Source organism: Hakea prostrata, chromosome 5, assembly GCF_041222555.1.
Source record: "Hakea prostrata isolate BN-2017 chromosome 5, UWA_Hpros_2, whole genome shotgun sequence".
Lineage (NCBI taxonomy): Eukaryota > Viridiplantae > Streptophyta > Magnoliopsida > Proteales > Proteaceae > Hakea > Hakea prostrata.
Window position 1 is genome coordinate 48,755,248 of NC_142604.1, and position 22,033 is coordinate 48,777,280.

Consider the following 22,033-nt stretch of genomic DNA (forward strand, 5'->3'; position numbering starts at 1 on the left):
CGTGTTAAGGAGTACGTGACTAATGTAGTAGATTGGCTATTGCTTTTTTATCTTTTTCCTGAACAAGGACTGCACTTACTACCGAAGCTGAAGATGCCAAATACATTTGTAATGTTTCACTTTCTCTAGTCTGGGTAACAATGGTGGTTTTCCCAACATTTCTTTCCGGCTCTCGAATGCCTTTTGGCATTCCTCTATTTTTCATGCCTCTTTGCTGCCTTTCAGACTCTTTAATACGTTGAAGAACGGTAAACATTGTTCTCCCAATTATTTGATAAATCTGTTTAGAGTTGCCACTCTTCCCATTAAGTACTGTATGTCCCGAACAGTCTTTGGTGGCTCCATATCGATCAACGCTTGAATCTTAATTGGATTTTTTCAATTCCTCTTTAGGAAACCATAAATCCCAAGAATTTTCCCGAGGATACCCCAAAGGTGCATTTCTTTGGGTTAAGCTTCATCTAATGTTTCCTAAGTACAATGAAAACTTATGCTAAGTCTAAGACATTACTCGAACGTTAAAGGCTTTTCATGAGCATATCATCTATGTCACATCCCGCCCTAAATCCACCCAGGGGGTACCCTATTTGGGTTACTCGGGAGTGATCCACAGCCCAGCAGATCCAGTTTAGGAACGATCATATCCACTTATCACAATAATATAATCAAAAGCAAGAACAATTTATAGTATTCAAGTAATCTAATAATAAAAGTTAAGAAATGATCACAGAAGGATCACAACGAACATCAGAGTGCGGAATAACAAGTACCAAATCAAAAGACAACTGTGCGGAAGGTAGATCGAAATAAGGTAAAGGTTACAACCAAATCTCCAAAGAAGGAAAATAAAAAGGTAAGCAACTAAGTTACAGTTTCTTCTAACTTATACAATGTCTCCTCAATAACATAATCATAAGAAACTAAGCCAGGCCGGATCTACTCCTGACAAATATGAGTCTTGAACTGATAGCCTTCACCGATGTAGTCACCGTAGCCAAAATGGTATGAGTCACCAACTTAGTCCTCAAAGTGTTGACCGTCACAGTCCAACAGTAGGAGTACTGCTGAGAAAAGTCTAACAAAATATGTTGCAAAAAGGAGTGAGTTCAAAAGAACTCAAAGCAAGGAAAGTTATTCCATAATACATAAGCCATATGATATCAATCATGAACTGATGCAGATGATATGAGACATAAGATGCAAATATGATTCTAACTCTAAGTATGCTGGTCTCTATGGTAGACATGCTTTAAGTCATAGCACCATACTTCTTTAGGTAGTCTCAGTCACTCATCACCGGGGGGAAGTTGGGTCCTGCATCCCTCTCGGACAAATCCATGGTTGGGGGTTTCGGTCACCACTCTCTCACATCACCATTTGGTCTAAGTATTGGCGCATGTCAAAGTAAAGCCTAGCCCAATGCAAGTCATCTACTTAGTCATATCATGTCAGTTCCAGATACGTCCATTCCTCCCCTCTCGGGATCCTTTTCGGTATCATTCACACTAGAGTCACGGATATTACTCACCGGACTCATCAACCCTATTGGTCATCCACAAATAGTAGACGGGAAGCTCTCACGTCCCCTCACGGATCATTTCACCGGTCTTGAGCGCCCGTGAGCCCAAGTCTAGCCATTTGCAACCCTACCAATAAATGGCCCCTTTCGGGTATCCGCAATGCAATTCATGTCCTCTCACGGAGTGGTTACCGGTCTTGAGCGCCCACAAATCCACACTACTACCACGGGTCGTTCGGTCTCAATGCCCTTCCGATTCGGGTCTGATATGACAGGGGCATCCTAGCCATACATCTAGACAAGTCCTATGTATGTCATCCAATGATCCAGGAAAGCGTCGATGGGCATCTTCGGAGAACATCCCATACTATTCCCTCCGATGTCCAGGGACAGAAGTACCAGTAGGGCACTCCCCAATCCCAAATCATACCTAAGCAATCACATGCTTATTTCCATCCATTACATATCAACAATACATTATCATATTGAAAACATGTCATAACATCTCATAATACAGTATATAAATAAATGACAAGAATAAGTAAACATGATAAATCAAGTAATTAAGCATGGTGTTACTGTCATAAGGTAACTACAGTAGTCATATGATGTCTAAAATCAAATAATAAGTTAAGTCTACTAAGTTACCAACAGCAGTGTAAAAGTCATACAGTCTATGTTATATGGCAATAACCGTCCTTACCTCAAATTGTGAAGAAGATGATCCGAAGTCACAAGAGAATGGTCCAATTATAGTCTTAAAACCCTAAACAAACATAAATGAAGGATTAGAGAAGAAATCAAAACAATCGGAGATCGAACGGATCAAAACTGGGCAAAAGTTTCTGACAGCAACCTTGTTGGTTGATACATTGGGTTGATGGTATCGACCAATAGTATCGACCAACAGAGTCTTGGACAGCAAAATGGGATTTTTGGGTTTTGGCTCAAAATGGGTTTTCCGGGTCTCGGATCGATATGAAACTTGGAGGGATGCTTAAGAACAGTAGCAGGAGACTACGTAGAAAGAATTAACATGATCCAATGGTCGGATTGAAAACCCCCAATTTGAGGTCCTAGGTTTAAACTTGCAAGAATCATGTTCTTCAATGAAATCAATTGCAATTGCAAGAGAACTTAGGAATTTAAGCAATAGAATGATGAACAACAGAATATAGACAATTACTAACATATAATCAGACCTAATTGAAAGAGAAAATCAGATTAAGAGATGAATTCATGTTGTAAAGAAGAGGAAAATCAAAATAAGAAAGCAAGAACATCATGTATGAGAATCATAGCATGGAAAGAATGAAGAGAGGTTTAATCAACCCAAGAGAGCTTGTAGAAGAGGTGGTTGCAAGGTTGCAGCACCTTCTCCACAAACTCAGTAGCAAGAACAAGATGAGGTAGAAGTAGATTAGAGAGAGAGTGAGAGATTACATACCTTGGAGAAGAGATTAGAGAAGAGAAACAATGATTCTTGTAGAAGATCATCACCCAAGCCAAGGAGGAGGCTTAGAGGAGCTTTCCCACGTTCTCAGATGTTGAAATGAGTGAAATAATGATTTAGGTTCGAGGTTTCACTTGAAAGGACAAAGGAATATCCAAAAAGCATATTTTTCACGATTCTGGGCTTGTTTTGGTCGATACCTTTGGTTGATAGTATCGACCAATAGTATCGACCAACAGCAGTTTCAACAGAATTCTCAGGAATAGTTCAGCAACTTCGAACAGGGATTTGGAAGGCTATACAAGGTCAAATTGAGTGAGTTTTTCTCCTACAAGTCAATAAAGAAGTCTAGTTTCCAGAAATACCTTTGGATCAAGCATGGGAATTCATTAGGTCTACCAACTAAGCTCACCTTCTTCGATGCGCAAGCAGGATTTGCCAGACATAGTTCAGCAACTTCGGACAGGGATTTGGAAGGCTATATGGGGTCAAATTGGGTGGGGTTTTCTCCTACAAGTCCATCAAGAAGTCTAGTTTCGGGAAATACTTTTGGATTGTGCACAGGTGTTCATTAGGTCTACCAACTAATTCACCCCTCTTCGGTGCGCAGATTCAAAACTAACACTGACAACGCTCTCAAGTGAGGGGCATCATCGTCAATGTCCATGGGCTTGGGCTCCGACACCAAATCATCAACCAAAAGGGTATACAAGGACTTTTCCCACCACTTTGGGTCATTGGATCAACAGACAATACAAATTCCGGGCCGGGTCAGGGTAAGGATAAGGCCGGATATGGCCTCCTAAGGCTTTCAAGGATAACAACATTGAAATCAAGGTCCAACTTCAAGGTCTAACATTAAACAAGTCTTTCTTTATCCCAAAACAAATAGGGTATCCCGGGCTAGGTTTGGGCTGGATGTCACAATCTACGTAGGCCTCCATGTTTTTCCTAATCAAATCTTTAAAGATTTTATTCACGGCTCTTTGATATGTTGCTCCAGCATTCTTTAGCCCGAAAGACATGACTTTGTAGTAGAAGCTTTCTCGGTTAGGTATGAATACAGTGAACCTCTCATTTTCCTTGTTCATCATAATTTGATTGTATCCCGAGTATGCATCCATGAAACTCAGGGTTTCATAACCAACCATTGCACTAATGAGGAGGTCGATTCTAGGCTATGGATTACAATCCTTCCGCACACTTTGTTTAAGTCTGTGTAGTTAGTACACATTCACCACTTCCCGTTCGCCTTTTTAACCATCTCAACGTTGGCTAACCAAGTTGGGCATTCGATTGGTTCAATGAATCGCGAACCCTATAGCTTTTCGATTGAGAAGATCCTTCTTTTTTGAATAACTGGCTTAGCCTTCGAATAAATCCATAGCTTATGCTCTACAATGCTACGTTCTATTCCTGGCATATCAGCTACAAACAATGCAAATACATCTACCTTTTCCTGAAGGAACTCCTTCATCTCTCTCTCTTAAAGTTTTCTGATTGCTCTGACTTGATGAAGGTTACTTTTTCTTCCTTGGAAGGATCCAACTGGATTCTTTCCAACTTCTCCATAGGTTCGGATCTTTGCATAATCCCCTCATCCTGATCATCACAAACCTCAATTGGCATGGCAATACCTTTCCTTGGGCTAGCTTTATCTTTTAAATAAGAAATATAACATGGTCAAGATGTTTCTTGATCAGAAGTTACCTCTCGAACTCCATTACTTGTCAGGAATTTGATTTTTATCTGTTTTGTTGACACTACTACTCCCATCTTAGTGAGGGATGGCCTCCCGAGGATGACGTTGTACTCAAGGAGTTCTCGTACAACCAAAAAGTTCACCAGAAAAGTCATCTCCTTTAGAAAAGTACCATCCGTCAGATCTAGTTGTACCAATCATTTTGCCATGGTTGACAATCCAACAAAGCCATACAAATGAGTTGAAGTTGGCTTCATCAAGTCTTCTTTCATCTTTAATTTCTGATATGCCTCATAGGATAAGAGATCTACTGAAGATCCTGTGTCGACCAGCACTCGGAGTACCTCCTGAAGATCAATTTCTACCTTTATCACAATGCGTCATCTTGTGGGGCGCATATTCCTCTCTCGTCCTCCTCATTGAACACAATGGTTTCATCAAGACCCAGTCTTTTTCTTTTCTTGATTACTTCTCCCGACCATACAAATTTTGACTTTGCTTTTAACTTTTTGAGGGATTTGGGCTCTGATCCTCCAAATATTGTGAGGATCAGGGACTGACTAGATCTTGTAATCTCCTTCCCTTTCTTGGAATTGGAAGCCTCTAGCCTATGGTCTTTACTTCTTGATTGCTCTCTCCTTTTTTCGCCAGTTATTCTTTCCCGATCATCTTCTCTATGCTTTATGTAATTTTCCAGACGCCCTTGGGATATTAGCCCTTCAATATCTTCCTTTAGGTGTTTGCACTCATTGGTGTAATATCCAAAATCCCTATGTAATCGGCAGTACTTTTTCATGTTCCTTTCTTCAGGCTTAGATGCAATCTTGGGTGGCCATCTCAAGATATTTTGATCCTTGATTTGCATCATAATCTCCGAGCGTCATGCTTTCAATGGAGTGTACTCAAATTTGTCGGGCGTTGTCTCCATCTCGGTCATCCCTTGTTTCCATGATCATTGTTTTGTGCTTTAGAGCCTTGTCCTTTTTTCGAAGCTTTCTGCTCCTTATTTGTTGCCTTCACTTCCCATTGTCGAGCGTCAAGGATTTTTGTTACTTCTGCTTTCTTTTGATATCTTTGAACACGTTTGGCATATGTGGTCGGCATGTCTTACAACAACAACTCTAAGAGTCATCTGTTGGAAAGACTAGTAAAGACATGTATTCCAGTCTAGAACCGACTGATAAACTTTCGAGCAAGCTCATTGATGAGCACATTTATGTGTGAAATCTTAGGGCATAAAGCATGCATTTTACACACTTACTCAATTAGAGTGGAACTACCTTGGGTTTTATGTTGTTTTTGTAGATTTTAGGACTTTTCATGATTTAAGCAAATATTTGGAGTTTTGGGTATGAAACATGCAATTTTACATGTCAAGAGGTTTGTTCAAATTCTCAAGTGCAAAAAAGTGCCTGATCTGGAGCATGATGGGCTAGAGATGTGATTATGGGCCAACTCCAAAATATTTTAGAAATAAAGAAGGAGTTCTTGCATGCTTCAATATTTTATTTCCTATTTGGGACTTGATAAAAGAAGGAAAAAGAGGAAAAAGAATCCTATTCATAGAAGGAAGACGGAAAATCCCATTTTTGAGTGTCTCTGTCCAGTTTCGATCAAGCCGTTCATTCAAGTTTTGTTAATTATTTGAAGTTCAAAGATGCAAGTAAATAACCTTCTTCAATAATCTTCTTTTCCCCTCCATTCCCGCTTCTAACTACCTCTCTATATTCTTAATTTAGGATTTACTTTTAGCATTTATTTATTGTTCTCCATTCCCCCTGGGTCTTTGATCAGAGATGCCTACATTCGTGCCTCTCTTTGGTTAAGGTTTCCCTTTCCCTTTTATTACTTTGTTATTTCCTTTCTGCAATTTATTTTTCTCGCATTTATTTATTGTCCTCCCTTCCCTTGGGTCCTTGATCAAAGATGCCTACAGTCGTGCCTCTCTTTGGTTAAGGTTTGTCTTTTCCTTTTATTGCTTTCTTATTTACTTTCTACAATTTATTTTTCTCGCATTTATTTATTGTTCTCCCTTCCCTTGGGTCCTTGATCAAAGATGCCTATAGTCGTGCCTCTCTTTGGTTAAGGTTTGTCTTTTCCTTCTATTGCTTTCTTATTTACTTTCTACATTCTCCCTTCCCCCTGGGTCCTTGATCAAATATGCCTACAATCGTGCCTCTCTTTGTTGATGTTTCCCTTTTCCTTTTATTGCTTTGTTATTTACTTTTTGCAATTTTTTTTTCTTCTGCTTTTTATTTATGCATTGGTTATATTTGTATTATCTTTAGTCTCAATTTGATTACATTAGATGTATGGATTAGGACCGCTTGTTTAATTTAATTAATTAGTTAACAAATTTGAATCATTGCACTCTCGCATTATCATTAAGAGGTTAAATTCTAAAGTGACATATCTCCTTGAGATCGACCCGTTAGCTACACGATACCGTGCCCTTGCGGTTATTTTATTTTAGAAACACTCATCAAAATCCAATATCTTTCCTGATGGTAGGTTCAAAAACCACTTATGAGCTGCTCCCGTTAGTAAGGACCCAAACACCCTGCACAAGATCTTGTCTGAGTTGCCAGCAACCACCATTGTTTGTTGATAGTAACTCATATGGGCCACTGGATCCCCACATCCGTCAAACAAAGAGATGGTCAGGAGCCTGAAATTATGGGGGAATTCATACCTGGCTATGGCGTCAACAAAAGGCGTCTTTCTGATGATCTAGTATATATCATTTGAATTCTTGCCCTCCGTGAGTTGTCCAAATTTTTGGTTTATATCTGCCAATTTTGGATCAATTTCAACTACTCTAATGTTTGGCGTCTGAACGCCATCTCTCTCCGTTCGTTGAGATGCTGTTGAGTGCATTTGTAATTCTCTCTCGATCTTGGTTAGAATCCCTGTTTAGCTTCCTTGTGATCAATCCCGTACTTCCGGATCATATCTCCTTGGTAACTCACCTGTCCTTCTCATTCCCAAATGTTCACCTTTTGCTTCTTCCAGCCTTAAGTTTCTTTCCAATGGGTAATAGAAGTTTTGGCCTTCAGTAGGGTTCCTTTCCCTTCACGGGGAGCACCCTCTTATTAGGGAATTCTCCTTTCAGTCCTTCAGGCTTTCCTTTTCTCCTCCTCATGATTAAAAGATTCGGGTTCCTTGGGGCTCCTAGATGCTTGGCATCATTTGAAGCATATCTTGCATCTCAAGAAACTAAATTTGCATTTGGTTCATATGTTGTTGGCTTTGATTTATCCACTCCTGAATGATTGGAATCATATGAATCTCTTCATTTGGATCATTTAGATGGGCTCCTTTTGCAATTCCCTTATGAGGGAGCAAGATTTCCACCCAAAGGAGGTTGATGAGTTTGATTTTGATGCCTTTAAATCATAGATCTGGTGTCTCCCATGGCTTTTTTAAGTGTTTCCCACAAATAGCGCCAAATGATGCGTCCAAAAATTGATCAGTTCCTTAATGCGTGCCTACAAAACAAAATTAGATGTGGGCCAACTCCATGGTTGGGAAGCCACCGCCGAAGGTTAAGTCAATAATGGATCACCACAAAGCTCGGTTAAATGCCAGAGGTTAATTGAAAACGATAATAAAGAGAAACGATTCAGATACCTTTGATTTGTGTGATACTTTAGTTTATATAGAATTCACCTCTTATTCTCGGTCCTTGGATTCATTCATCATCTTCCTTTGTAGCCGTCCGATCGTAGGGTTTTTTTCTCCTTTCAATCCAATTCAGTTACAATTCTCATGTAGAGCATGATTGTTATTCTGAATTTAAAGGATCACTTCTCCTTCTATAACTGTTCAGGTTCTTTCGTCCTCACGATATCTCTTAACTCAGTTCTTGAACCAAGTCCCGACCGGGGTCAGTGAATCGATCGTGGTTAGAGCTGGTTTCCCTTATTTTACACTTATCAGCTAGAGATTGTCAGTTTGAACTGGGCTCTGTTCGGAATATGTATGACACTGCTTCTTTACAAAGGAATTCTGAAAAATCTCAATTCATGGTGTCCACCACAACGAGAAGTGGTTAAAATTAATTATGACGCAGCATTAAAGGAGGATAAGAAGGCAGGTGGGATTGGTTTTGTAGAAGGGATTGGAAGGGCGATCCTTTATTGGCAAGATTGATGCCTTTAATTTTTGGTGAAGCTGAACTTGTTGAGGCTTTGGGCATTAGATAGAGCTTATGGACGGCTATTGGAGAAGGAAGCCTTTACGTGATTATAGAATCTGATTGCTTCTCAGTGGTGTGTCTATTACTGCAACCATCTCTTCCAGTGCCAACGAACCTGGCAAATGTGATTACTGATATTAGACAGCTACTTCACCGTTTTCATGTGCTTTTTGTTTTATTCCAAGGGAAGCCAACACTATGGTGCATTCCTTTGCTAACAAAGCCCTGTCGCTTGAGACAGCCTTAGTTTGACATATTACAACTACCAGGTCGAAAGAGCCTGTTCCTCAACCTAAGTCTGTGTCTCCTTTTACTAGTTGATCTTTCTACCAATTTTTTTTTTCATGCTAGGGAGTCGACAATAGAGTTTTTCTACCAAAAAGAGAAATCGGATTATGTAAGAGGAAAAGAATTATAAAAAGAAAGAGAGAACACAAGAGAAAGCTAGCACTTCTAGGTGCATTATCGACGTCACTGTTCTTAAGACATAATTCACTCCCACAGAAGGTGCAATATGGATTACAGCATATTGAGGATATGAAGAAGCTTAAGTTTAATTTGTATTTTTAGATTTTGCAAAGCATAGGCAAAATCTTTTGCGAAATCTTGAACATAGAGTGAATTTTAGTTTTTTTTTTTTTAATTTTTAATTATATATATATATATATATATATATATATATATATATATATATATATATATATATATATATATATATATATATATATATATATATATATATTATATATATATATCATACTACTATTATAAAAGCATGTACTCTTCTTTTCCCGCAAATCTTTTTTTGTCATTTTCTGTCCTTATCTTTTTTTTTAAAATTCCATTAGTTTTTTACTGTTTTTTTTTTCTTTAGTTATTTTTGTAGGGATATTTATGACATTTTAATTTTTAATAATAAATAATAGTAATATATCTATATATCATACTACTATAAGAAAAGCATGTACTTTACCTTTTTCGCAAATCTTTTTCTATCCTTTTTTGTCCTTAGAATTTTTATATATACCAATAATGTTGTACTATTTGTTATGTCTTTAGTTATTTTTGCAAGGATAATTTGGACATTGTAATCATGAATTATTATGAATTTATCGTTAATTTTAATCCTGATTTCTCTCTTGACCTCTTTCAATCTCTCTCAAACTCTGTCGCTCCATCCCCTCGCCTCTCGAACTCTCGCTGAATCTCTCACTAAATCACCACTATCTCTCACGAGCTCTCTCAATCTCAGTCTCTCGCTCTCCTTCAATATTTCCAGCAAATTTTAATTTTCTCAATCGTTTCTCCTCACGAGTTGTTCTAATGCTCAACTGTTACTTAGGGTTTCTTCTCACTCTTCGGCTTCTTTCGTCAATAATTGATATATTTCGGTGATCTCTTTTCAGACAGAGTTTGATGACAAGGGTTGTTATTGATCTAAGAAGATCAGAATGATCGATTTCTTAGGGATTCCAATTCGTATCTTCAAGAGGTAGGCGGAAACCAATCTCTTCTATTTATTTATCTTTGTTGTTTCTACTCTTTTTGTCGTATGATAATAATAAGCTCGGGGTGGTTGTATACCGGAGTAACAATCTTCAGTTTTTTTTTAGAGGCGGTTTCAATACTTTGAATTGCTCGATCGATCTCTCAATCTGTCTCTCGATTTCTCTTAATCTGTCTCTCGATCTCTCAATCTATCTCTCGATCTCTCTCGATGTCTCTCATTATTAAACTGTTCGATCGCTCTCTCAATCTGTCTCTTGATCTCTCTCGATCTCGAGATGAGTTTATGGTTCGAGGTAAATTCGGCATTGTCTGTGACGAGGATGCTCTGAGTGGGAACCCATTCTAGGGAAGCTGGTTGTTGAAGTGGGTACGGGCCATCGCAGAGGTTTCAGTTGAACACTTAGTGGACGGCCTTTGCTCTCTACAAGGCGGCTCTTTCGGTGGGTTGCATGGCATCTTGTTCTTCTGCTCTATCGATCTCCTGGTTCGTCTTCTGTTTATCAGAAACCTAAGTAATATTATTAGATGGCCATGGATGCCGTTGTTAAACAAGAAATCTTCGAAAACAGGAACTTCCTGCAGAGACGCTGCTTAGTAACAGCAACACCGCCTCGTTATTGAACTTAGTAGCAGTGATTCGGACTTCTCGGTATTCCTCGGACTACGATGGTGATACCACTGTTGGGCCGTATGGTAAGAGATCTAGGGTTTCGAATGGTGATGGTGAGCGTTTCAAAAAGCAAAAACTGGATGTTGTTTTGCCTTTGGGATTTCTCGACCCCCTTCCTCCAGAAGATGAAACGTTGCCATTGCCAATGCCTTTGCCGGTGTCGCAGTCTGTTCCATAATCTCAATCGTGGTCGTCGGTTCAAGGCTGCAAGCAGTTTTGGAAGGCCGGAGACTATGAAGGAGCTCATGGCGATAGTTCGGAATAATCAGTTGGTAAGTCATGCAATTTCTGTTGTTTCTAAATATTTTTCCCACTGCTTCTACGATTCATGACATTGTCATTAAGAATGATGAAATACTAGATGGTTGATTTTATTCTGACACTTAATTTTTTGAGCTTCTGTCCTCTCTCACTCTCTCTTTAATTGCATTGTAAAGTGATGCATTTTAGATTTTCTCTTGCATCCCCAGATTGATTGTGGAACAATTGTTCTCCCCTCTCCGGTGCATGTTTCTAATAATATTATAATTAAACTTCCCTCGTTGTCCTTATGCATCTTACATCAGGAGAACTATGTTACTTAGATATTGCACCTCATAGTTTTGTTTGATGTTTCGACCATTTTATGGGAATACCATCTTAAAGCAACAGCACAACTGACAATTTCCATTACGAATCCTCATATTGTGACAATCTTCTTCTTTCATGTGATTTCTCTGACTTTATGGCATTTGTACTCACTATCATGATGTTCTCTTGATCTCCTAGGAGAGAAATATGGTTGCAAAACTTCAAGATTCAGAGCCTCCAACTCCGCTGTCAGTGATGAAGATGGGTTCGAGGTAAGGGTGGGATTGATGATTCTCGTTCAAGAAAAAGTTTGGATTGAATTTAAAATCAGCAAATATGCAAGGCTATGCATGGGCAGGAAGGTGAAGAGAGGAAACGGAGGCGGCACATGTGGCTGGTCCCCACACTTGGTAACACGATCCCCTCAATTCTTCTTTTGGTATATTATTGCTAACACATGTTCACTGGAGGTTCAAAACAAAATAATAATTGAAGAGATATTCTGCACCTTCCGCTGAATAGAAGGTAAAGAGCTTTTTGAGTAAACACTAATTTAGAGAAAAGCTTTAGCTTGTCCTTTTTTTTTTTTTTTTACCCGTAAGACTTAATTTTAATTTCATATTGATAACAATCCTCTTCTTTATGCTATTTCGTTGCAAGTTCCACACAAATTTTAAATTTATGCCTTTCTGATAACAATCCTCTTCTTTCATGTGATTTCTCTGACCTTATGGCATTTGTACTCACTATCATGATGTTCTCTTCATCTCTCTTCATCTCCTAGGAAAGAAATATGGTTGCAAAACTTCAAGATTCAGAGCATCCAACTCCACTGTCAGTGATGAAGATGGGTTCGAGGTATTTGAAGATATTCTTGGATAATATAATGTACCTGGTTTAATGACACTATTGTTACTGTTTCTCTTGTTTTTGATGATGTCCCTAATATAATCTGAGAAGGAGACTAATAAGAGTTTGAGGGCTGAAAGCTTAAATTTTATAATTTACTGGTGAGCCTTTTTTTCTTTTCTAATTTTATCAACTATTAATACCATTCTATCATGATGTTCTCTTGATCTCAACAAAATGAGTTAATCTTCTCTCTTTTATTCTTTTCTGCAAATTCCTTTGAAGAGGAAGGAGAATGAGTTTTGTCATTTAGGTTTCAATTAGATAGTTCCTAGCTAAAATGTAATCATTGTCCCTCAATTCATGCTTTTCTATTAGTAGTATGATTCGATAGAAATATGCAGAGAACAATTTGGTTAATAGGCCCATTGAAACCTGAATGACAAAACTATCGTTAATAGGCTCATTTATGCGTATGCCATTCAACTTCCATGGTCAATACATGGTGATTGATAAATACCACGTGCATTTGCACGTGTCACTTTTACTAGTATATATATATATAAACTGTTGTATGTATATAGTGAGTGACTCTTATCAATTGAAGTTCTTACGTGAAATAGTCAAGACTTTGTCCTTGGTTATCTCTTTGTAGATAATACTACCATGGATGTTTGAATTTGAGCCAATGATTGGTCGGCCACATAATCTAACGGTCTAATTTGAACCTCCAAATGGATGCGAGTAGAATCTTATAATGAATATATTTTAGAAGCTAATATAACAGTTGGATCTTCTTGGATTCCGTTGATCAAAACATGTAGTCCATATTAGATCTTGCTTGAAGAGATGCAAACGTATTAAATGCCAAGCACATGTGCCAAAATCACTTAAACAACCCACTGCCCATGCCACGTGTGTATGCATGGATGATGCACCAATTTCACTCGTACACCACACATATGCACTAGATTGTTTGATTATCAATAAATTAAACTTAAATAACCATGCAGGGTTGCTCGATTGGTAATGTTCAACATCTCTTAATGAAGAAGCTGTGGGTTCGATGCTCCCGCTGCACATTATCATAGCAGTTTACCCACGCTTCTTTGATATTCACATAGTAGTCAAAGAGGGTGACTTCACCGCTACAAACTATATTTTTGCTGAACCCCTGCACCGTGGGTGCCTTCGACACATCGCCCTCCAAAGCGGAGAATCAGTGATGACTTACTTAAAGGGATGGGCTCGCCAACACAACACATATTTTTACTTCAACAAAGTCACTCACATTGAATATTGTTGTAAAAATCCCCAAACCAGTTTCATAATGAATGCTCTGTCCATCAGAGAGACACCTGATGCCTAATCCACCCTCACTTTAGGTCTACAGATGTTCCCCCAACTGACTAGATGCAGTTTCTTTTGAGTGGTGTCTCCCCAAATAAAGGATCGAGAAGTCGATTCACCCTAAAAATTAATTGACTTTTATGTACAGTTTTTATTTATTAATAACTTGAATTAAGATTAGATTATTGGTTTTTTTTCTTTTGAGAGGAAAGGGGTTACGCTATTTTTGAAATCATTTTATGTTAATATTCTTTTGGGATATCAGGGTGGGAGAAAGAAGGCATGAATCAATGCTTTGCAATTGTAATTTTTTTTCTCTCTTTCCTTAATACACAGACCTTTTAAAAAAAAAAAAAAAAATTCAGTAGAGTTAGATATGCTTTTTAATGTTTGAAACTGAGCAGTATTAGGCACAAGGTGATGTTTATAATAATATAAATTAAAGGGGGTTAAACATAATTGTTTTTGCAATTAGAGGGTGTAAATGTAATTGGCTCTATAAATTTATGAAACGAAAAATAAACTTAACATCTACTTATTCTGTGATTTCATTCTTATTTGGTAGGTCTATAAACTTTCCCTCTTCGCTTTTGGTTTCTAAATCAAGTTTTGTTTGTCACAACAAATGTTTCTTCTCACACAGTGAATGAACCTGTACCAATTGCCAAGCAGCATGGTCGATCGAGTCAAGGCCTTATTTGGTCTAATTTGAAACACGTTCGATCAATTTGAACCGGCGGCATTAGCAACACTTGCACAACAATTTTCAATCCCAGTGTTCACAGTAGGCCCTTTTCATAAACTCTTCAAAGCTTCTTCCAGTAGCTTATTATCCGAGGATCATAGTTGCATGACTTGGCTAGATACACACAAGCACCCAAGTCTGTGATCTTTGTCAGCTTCGGCAGCATAGTTAGCATAGACAAGGCTGAGTTCTAGGAGATTGCTTGGAGGTTAGCCAATAGCAAGTGTTCCTTCTTGTGGGTGGTTCGACCCTGTCTGGTCCATGGTTCAGAAACAATTGAACCATTGTGGCCTGATGGGTTCTTGGAAATGATTGAAGGAAGAGGCTGTATTGTGAAATGGGCACCTCAACAAGATGTGTTGGCTCATCCTGCATTAGGAGCGTTTGGACTCAAATGGTTGGAACTCAACCCTGGAGACTATATGTCAAGAAGTTCCAATGCTGTCCTCACCAAATTTTGGAGACCAGATGACAAATGCAAGGATCGAGTGTGATGCATGGAGGTTGGGTTTGCAACTTGAGAACAAGTTGCAGAGAGAGGAGAATAAGAGAGAGAGAAGAAAATTATTGATTGAAAAAGAAGGAGAGGAGATGAGAGAGGGCTGCGTTCTTGAAGGACAAAGCAGAAGCCTCTGTCAACGAAGGAGGTTCTTCCTATAAGACTCCAGAGGGCTTGATAGCTCAGATTCTGTCACTTTGAAGTCTTCTGTACTTGAGTTTCTATCCATTCAAAGATTAAAAGAAAACTGCAAACCAGCACACAAAACCAGGACAATTTAATCAATCAATGGATACAAATTTAATTTAATTTCCTCTCCCTTTCTTTGCCCTCTCTAAACTTTTCGTTTTTTGATTTACAAGGGAGACCAGTGTACAATTGTGGAGCGAAAGAGGAAGTCTGAGCTTCTTGGGGTTGGGGTCATAGATGACTGAGCAGGAGATGTTCCACTAGAATAGAGCTTTAACTAGCGAAACCGGAACGTCAGTTCTTGAACTGACCGCGAAACGAAGGTTCAGAGGCACCGGCTTTCCCCCATAACTAATGAAACTCCCTCCAGATGCATACATGGGAGTCTGGTTTCCAGACACCACCACTGCCACCGTTGTCTGGCTTTTCTTTGATTGGTAAAAATATTCCATCTGCCATACCCAATTGACCCACAAAAAGAACACAAAATCTGAGTAAGAATTGACGAACCCAAATGGAATTTTGCATAAAATTGATTGTCTAAAAGGATTTTTTTTTGCTTACAGTTCCTGTAGCAAGCGTGAGTTCGTAGTATTTCAGTTCCAAAGCAAAAGCTGTTGATGTTACATTAACCCCGAAAAATGTTGCACTGTTGCGGTATGTGAAGTTCAGAGTGGAGTTCACGGAGGCTATATAGGTTTTAAGTCCAGAGGAATCAGAACCCATTGAAACAGTGAAGCGGTCGAATGTAATGTTCTGCAAAATCATCCAAAAAGCCATTTGATGAACTCAAAGAAAGGAAAAGGGAACATAGAAATTAAAGGGACTTTGAAGAAGGGCTTCAGAGAATCAGAATGGAAATAGATATTGTACCTTCACTGTGATTACGGGTTTCCGAGGTTCAGTGACCATAGGTAAGAATCAGATAATAAATGATCGAGAACAGCAAAACGGATCCAAGAAAACAAGAAAGGAGACAACTAAGAAGGGGAAAACCCTCTTCGTCTCTGTCATCATCAAGAACTCCTCCTTGGATTCCATCGTGGGGTTCCTGCTGGTTCCCATGAATGCTGCCATCAGTTTCATTTGCGAATTCAGACTCAGTCAAGGGCTTGTGGGGAGCTCTCCAGAAAAAGGTGGTAAACTCATGCTGCGAATCAACTGCGATGAAGGACCAGATCCATTCTTCTTCTGCCCATCGTGAGAATCTCTCAATGGCGGTCCATTCGTCAAAGGTAAACTCTTGCTGCGAGTCAACAGCGATGAAGGACCAGATTCAGTCTTCTTCTGTCCATCGTGAGAATCTCCAGATGGTGGTTCTTGTGGAGGGTTCGTCGTTGATGATGATAATGACGCCTCCATACTGGTCATCTCTATATTGATCGTCGTTTCTTGCATTCTTGCTGGGTTGCCAAAACTACTGTAAACGCAGAAGACAATCACAGATGAGCCCAGAAACTTCAGGGTTGAAGCGAAGATAAACTCTTCTCTATTCTCTCTTTCTGTAAAGATCGATGTTGATTCAGATATATAGAAGAGAAGGTCATGCAAAATGTCACCACACCACAGTCTTCAAATAGCGTTTAATTAACTGTTGAGGAATTGTTGACTTCAGAACAAGAAAGACAGAAGATAAACGGTTAGGTGGGTCCCAGTAAATCTACCAAAGTCCGTTACACGGTTTCCGAGCGTAAATGGATGCGAATCTAACGGCTCACAATTTAATTACAGTACCCCACGTGTCGTCTGATAATAGACTTCATGAGAGGCTTTCTCAGGCACCGGTTTGGGCCAAACCCAACTCAACTCTTCACTGATCTCCCTTTGAAGTGGGAAGATGAGTCTCTCGTAGCCCACTCTATTCAGGAATGGACCTTTCTTAATATATATCTTCCTACCTTTGCTGCTAGTTCCTCAAGCAACGCAACAGACAACATTGGTGGAAGGTGTTCAAGTCTCTGGTAGTCAAGTGCATGGTGTAGGTCACAACGCTGCCCAGGCATATATCTCTCTTCTCTCATCTCTGTTGTGACCGTTTCCTGCTTGCTTTTTTGGCTTTGGCTGACTAACCGGCAATGTGAGAAAAAGGGTCTTTAACCTTCAAACCTATTCATATGTGATAACCTTTGTACGATCAAAGTAATAAGTAATGCATAATTTTTAGGGTTTCTTTTATCGAGAGGGTTTAAATGAAGAACAACGAAGAGGACAAACTAGAGGAGGCGGCACAACCGCCGGGGAAGTATGCTCAGGCAAAACAGCTTGATCCAGTCAATTGCCACCAACAACTAAAAACGACCATGTTCAAGGAACAACGTTTTGGAACTCGAAAACTTCTAGTGGTGACTCTGCAATGTTTTAGACATACGAATTGAGAAATGGTGTCATAAAGTCAAAATCGAAACTTTAACCATTTGATAAATGGTTTTTGTTCAGCTAACAGTCTCGTAGGGAAGCATATGGCTCGTTTGGTTCGGAATGAACTGACCCTTTGGTCCAAGTTAGAGCCACTTAAACGACCAACGGTGGAGATTTAATCCAAGCTTCAAAATTAAGATCTGACCATTCACTGCTTGGAGCTAGCAGTGCTTATGCTTGGAGCAGTGCCACATAAGCACTGCTCCCAAGCAAAATCCAAAATTTCCAGCATTTCTTAGCCACTTTGCAACTGCCCTTTTTGCTAATGGGTGATTTTAATAATGCGGACGGAAAAATTTGGAGGTCTATCTTTCTCCTCAACTTTTGAGTTGCTCTCCTCTTTATGCCTAGACTTTGGGTTCATAGATTTTAGATTTTCCCTAGAAAGGTTCGTCCTACACCTGAACGAATAAGAGAAAGGCCCCCTTTACTACTATTTGGTTTTTGGTAACAAAGGCGCTTTATGTATAGGGAAATTAGGGATGGGGATATTACATATGCTGCCGATAAGGTTCCCAACCACTCCACTAAAAGGTAAGGTTCCCAACCACTCCACTAACCCTCCATTGACCCCTTTATTACTATTAAAACAAACACAATAAAATAACCAATCGAAATTGAAATAAAACGAAAACACACAAATTTAATGTGGTTCACACACCTATTGTAACAACCCCCGTATTTCTAACCCGGGATCCGTATTACACGTCCAAGAATCAGAAGGTTTAGCCGGCTAAATTTGTGGAGTGTCCGGATAGAAGTCCATGATCCATACTTTGAACCCATGGATCTGGATTCTCTTGTTGAAGAGCATGCCTTGCTTGGTAGTGGACTTCTGAAAGGCAAGTGATGTCTGGAGATGTCCAGATTGAAGGTAAGACCTCCCCCATGTGTTCATTAGGGTTAGGTTGTACTTGGACTTCAACCCCTTGAGCAAAGCACCCTTGTATAGCAATATACTAGGGGGCGGTTGCTAGTGGCGATTGATTGGACCAAGCGACCGCCCCAAGCGATCGCCTGGTCCTAGTTGCGGGGTTTTGCCCTATTGTGCCCCTAGATTTTTATAAATAGCGACCCTCGTCTATTTTACGAATATTATATTCGGGGTTGCTGTTTTTGGTGGTTAGGCGGCTGTGGAGACGTGCTGGAAGGTGATCTGAAGTGCTGTCAGTGTCCCTTGATTAGTTTTCCTCTTTGATGGTTCATGATCCTCCTATTATAGTAACTACCTTTTTAATGATCTTGATGAGATCAGGTCTGAAAACCAAACCCTGCTTTCGTGAAAAGGATTGATCTAATCAAGGGGAGGATTCTGGGTAACCAATTTGGTGTCAATTGTTAGGTTTCGTATTACCCTTGGTTGTGGGAGTGTTAGATTTGAAATTTGGACTATGATAATCCAAAAATTTGATTGAAAACGGTTGATTAGAAGCCTGAGTTTTGGATTAAAACTCACTGTTTTTGGGGCGGTCACTAGTGGCGGTCGCTCAGCCTAAGCGACCGGTTGGTTTCCAATGAGCATGTAACTTTTGGATTTTGTCTGATTTGATTCATTCGACTTACATATTATTGTAACCCTGTTTATAAGTGTCCTCTGTTTCCAATAAAAGTCTTATAATTGTTTCTGATTTGCAATCCAGAGGAATTCTACTTATTTACAGGTAAAGACATACAATCTAAAATGACTTGAACATGCTAGTCCAGTGTCTTTCAATATTGTTCTTTCATTTTATATACTGTTGTAACCATGAATAACTTGCTGATCTTAGTGTATGCTTGTTGTTTGTATTGTGTTTACATATACTTTGTTAATTATGAATGTGGTATGATGATGATTGATGTATTGTGGTTCTGATGGAAAGGGTATTCCATTGGGATATCTTGGCTTTAGATATCAGAGAGCTGTGGTATGGGACACATGCCTGTTGATGTCTCCAGCATTGTCATAACTATTGGATGACATACCTAGGTAGAGTCTAGAGTTGCATGGCTAGGTACCCCACATACTGCTACCCTTTCGGTAGGGGAATTGAAGCCGGATGACCTGTGACAACGGTGACGTTGTGAAACCCGGCCCTAACCTTGACCCGAATACTATTTTGACTGTAGGTCCAAAGACCCGAAGTAGAAGTGAAAGACAACTATGGGCCATATTAGTAGAAGACATAGTGTTCGACTCCGAACCTATGGAGATTGAAGATGATGCCCCATACTTGAAGACAGTGTTGGATATAGAGAAGAGACTGCACCTTGATGAAGAGAAGATTAGTTGATGACCTTAGAGCTTGGTGGGATATGATTTAAAGCCATTTTTCTATGCTAGGTATGTTAAAGTATATGTGTTTAAAGTTTCGTTTGATTCCGAGTAGTGGAAGACCCTCAAATCCCTGTCTTTGGCTTTGCTGACAAACTGGGTCAACTGCTTGGGTCGACTGGGCCATGCTACCCAGCCAATCGACCCAGCGTTGCTAAACTCGAGCAGAATCTTCTGTTTTGAGTATCTTGCTATATATACCCCATGACTTCGTGATTTTAGTATCCCTAGCCTCCAAAACACTTAGAGAACGAAGGGAAACCATCTTCAAGCCTCCAAGAGTGAAGAAGAAGATCCAACCTTGCAAACTTGCAAGTTCTCTCTCTTGTTCTTCAATTAAAGGTTAGTATTCAATCTTTTGTATTATTGATTCATTCTTTCCATGATCACTCTCATCTCTGAACTAAGATTATGATGAAGATGTTGTAACCTTAAGTATGCGTTTGGTAACGTTTCCGTTATGAGAAACCAGTTCTTATGCAAAACCGTTTTTTAATGTTTTTGTGCTAAAAGACCGTTCTTTGCTTGAAAATGGGCGTTTGATTTATCAGTTTTGAAAATATTTTTAGAACGCTAATAAAATATGTTGGTTTTTTTTTTTTGTTGAAAAATAAGTTGGTGTTTGATAAACTTGTTTTAAGGCTTCAATTTGAACAAATTTTATCACTTCCGTTTCTGTTCTTTGGTAAAAACATCTTTTTGATGTTCTGTAAAAAGCGTTCCTTAGAACACTTTTCTAACCAGTCCATTCTTAAAAAACAAAAGAACGAACCGTTTTATCAAACACCTCTAACCAGTTCTTCCGTTCCCAAAGAACAGAAAAACGCCAAAAACGTTTTTTAAGAACGTTATCAAACGCGCCCTAAGAGTCATATCTTTACAATCTCTTTTCATTCTTTTGTACCATGATCATCCCATTCATTCTTAACATGATTTTTATGATTTCTTCTTAAACTATGATCATATTCTTATTTTGATTTATTCTAGCATTATAGATGCTTCTCTATGATTATTCATACATTTGATCAACTATGTTCTTGTACTAGAATGAGATATAATCATCTCTAGTTCATCTCTTTCATTTATAGCATGTTTCCAATGAAAACCATGATTTTTACCAAAATAGAAACTATGATTCCAAATTAGTAAGTAATGGTCTTAATGGTTGTTTGATGTCTAAATTATGCCTTTTAGTCTTAGACTACTGTGTTAGATATTCTCTCCAAGTTTCGTCGCATTCCGGATTGTGTATGATAGGTTTCGGATCAAGATTCTATTATTGAATTCGGATTTGCTCTTGGGCAGATTGCCTAGGTCGACTGGCTCAGTCAACCCGCAAGAACAGAATCTGATTTCTTCGTCCGATTCGATTCGATTGATGCTTATTCTTTTAGGACTACTTCCTAATGATTGTGTGATGCTGCTCTAGGGTTTGTTTGCTAACTTTGGATTCATCCTCTTGTCCGTCCGGAATATACTCGAATCTATTTAAGGTAAGGAAAGTTGTTACCATATTAACATAGATTGCATAGATTTAGTTTCTAATTTGGGAACTACTTAGATTTGCTACTGTTATGTTAGTTTTTATTATGATATGAATGCTGCAAGTATATTAGGATCTTATTTCCTTATTTACTTTATGTACTTGATCATGTATGAATACTTATTCATGTATGTTTCTTATTTATTTGATCTTGTCTTATTATACTCTTTCATATGATGAGATATTTGTCGTGGATGATATGACTGAATTATGATTGTGATTGCTTATGTATGATTTGGGATTGGGGAATGTCCTTTTGACATTTCTGTCCTTGGACCTCATTGGGAGTAGTATGGGATATTTCCAATGTTGCCCTTTGACGCTTTCCCTGATGATTGGTTGTCATACCTAGGACTTGTCTAGCAGTGTTGGCTAGGTTATACCCTTGTTATATCAGACCCGATTCGGAAGGGTATTGAGACCGAACGACCCGTGGTAGCAATGGGGATTTATGGGTGCTCAAGACCGGTGAGTTATATCCGTGAGGGGACATGAATCACATTGT

The 22,033-nt window shown here is 38.9% G+C and overlaps 1 pseudogene; it reads left to right on the forward strand.

Moving 5' to 3' along the window:
- The first annotated feature begins 14,466 nt into the window (after positions 1-14,466).
- On the forward strand, positions 14,467-15,265 carry LOC149016299 (UDP-glycosyltransferase 76B1 pseudogene; annotated as a pseudogene).
- Positions 15,266-22,033: the final 6,768 nt, after the last annotated feature.